Raw genomic sequence first — 2,510 nt, 5'->3', positions numbered from 1 at the left:
CACACATAAACTTCCAAGATATATGACATCTAGTGAAAAATAACAAAATAGACAAAATGAAAAATAGCATATATGAAAGCAGAAACGTAGGAGTAGAATCAGACCCACAAGTACTTCAGATATTAGAATTAACAGACCAAAAACATAATATAACTACTAAGTGTTTTTAAAGATATAAAAGAGGAACTTGAAAGTCTGAGGGGAAAAAAAAAAAGAAATAGCAAAACAAAACATCAAGCAGGACTAGCCTGTTAAGCACTGTACACAGGAAGATGGATCTCACATGATTGACTTGGATTTGAGTAATCACATAGCCTGGTAGCTTACACACTGAGTATGTAGGCTCAGGGATTAATAACTGGAGGAAAAAGGGCTGCAGTGTGACCAGGCCCCATTGGGGGATACTTTCTCTTGTGTACACACGCATACCTCTTGGCATAAAAATAAATAAATAGGGACCAGCAGTTAGTGTAATGACTATGTCGCTGGACTCCCATGTAGTAGACCGCGGTTCGAGTCCTGGATCCAGTGGCTTAAAACTCACACCGGGCATGTGTGCATGCGTGCCCAAGATCCCGAAAGCAAAATTGATGAAACTTTAAGGAGAAATGGAAAGTTCCATTACATTGAAATTATTTTAATATGCCTCTCTTAATTACTGATAGATCAAGCAGACAAAAAGTTCAGGAATAAAGATAATTTGAATTATTATAATTAACAAGGTTGACCTAAAGATTGAATATAGAATATCGTACCCAACAACTGGAAAGTACATTTTGAACATTTATAAATTGATCATAGGATCAAATGCACTAGTTTCCTAAGTCAGAGATTGGTAAACTATTTATAAAGGGGCAGATAGTGGATATTTTATGCTGCATGAGATAGATGCTCTCTCTCACAACTGCTCAGCACTGCTAGTGTAGCCTGAAAATACCCAGAGACAAAAAGAAGCAAACTGGTGTGGCTAAATTCCAATAAAACTTTATTTGCAAAAATCGTGGTGTCCCAGGGGCAGTAGTTTGCCGATCCATGTATTAGCTTTTGGATAACTAGAAATCTGTAACATGGATAATCATCCCTTCAAAAAGAAAGGAAAACACACACACACACACACACACACACACACACACACATCTAGAAGTTTAGTTTCACATGTAAACAATATGTCAAAGAAAAATATATACTGTGGGTCAGTTGGTACCATGGTGGTTAAAGTGACTGGATACCACATGGCCAACTCCATGATTTGAGTCCTAGACTTCACAGCTTAAAAAAATATCAGGTGTATGTGTGTACATGCCCAAAATCCTGAGAGGAGAATAAGGGAGAAGAAAATTTGGTGTGGCCATTCCCACTAAGGGGTTGCTTTCTCACTTTTTTCTCTTTCTCTTTTGCTGAGCTTATGTGCCCTATAGCAAAATTCAAAAAAAAATTAATAATAATAATAAAAATACATGATAAATATTATAAAAACATTTAGAATGGAATGGAAATGGCAATCCTACAAAATAAAACTGCTGAGATGGGTTTGGGTGATAGTTAAGTGAGTATGTTCAGTTTATGAAAATTTGCCTAGCAATAAAGGTATATGTCCATCATCCTATATGTAAACATCAAAGTGTGGCACATATACACTACAGACTGCTACTTAGTCATTGAAAACAGAGACCAGCAGTTGGCGTAATGGCTATGTTGCTGGACTCCCATGTAGTCGAACGCGATTTGAGTCTCAGACCTGGTGACTTAAACTCAGGCCGGGCACATGTACATGCGTGCGTGCCCAAGATCCCAAGAGGAAAATGGAGGAGCAGGGATTGTGGCATGACCGTCTGCCCTATAACAAAAATCTCTAAAAAAAAAGGAAGCATCAGGGTAGCGGTTACACCATCGCCAGACTTCCACTTGGCCGACTGTGGTTAGAGTCCTGAACCCACACCTGGTGCATGTGCATGCATGTGTGCCCAAGATCCTGGGAGGAGAATGAAGGAAAAGACATTGTGGCATGGCCTTCCCCCCGGAGGGTGATTTCTCATTTTCCCTCTCACTGTCTCTGTCTCTCTTTCTCTAGTAAGTGCATGTGCTCTAAGGCAAAAACCTCTAAAAAAAAAAAGAAAGAAAATACTAGAGATAGTGTGGGAGGAGGGCAGGAAATGGGAGAGGGTGAGGGGAGGGAATCAAGGGGAAAAAGAAAGAAGCAAAAACATTTAAGGTACACAAAAATGGAAAATTATCTGTTTATGATAGTATATATGGTAATATCTTTGATTGAACCAATATACAGTGTATTTGAGTTGGGAAAATTCATTTGTTATGCTGTAATGATATACATATTGAATGTAAAAAATAAAATAAAGTATATATAAGGTGTAAGTCTGAGGACTAAAATTTTAGTAGTATTTAGAGGAAAATTTATGTACTAAAATGCTTACCTTAGGAAAGAAGATTAACTTTTTTTAAGAGGTTTTTGCTATAGGGCATGTACACTCACCAGACAGACAGACAGAGAC

The sequence above is a fragment of the Tupaia chinensis genome, unplaced genomic scaffold (assembly GCF_000334495.1).
Source record: "Tupaia chinensis unplaced genomic scaffold, TupChi_1.0 Scaffold142808_1, whole genome shotgun sequence".
In the NCBI taxonomy this organism is placed as follows: Eukaryota; Metazoa; Chordata; class Mammalia; order Scandentia; family Tupaiidae; genus Tupaia; species Tupaia belangeri.
This window is presented reverse-complemented; position numbering follows the sequence as displayed.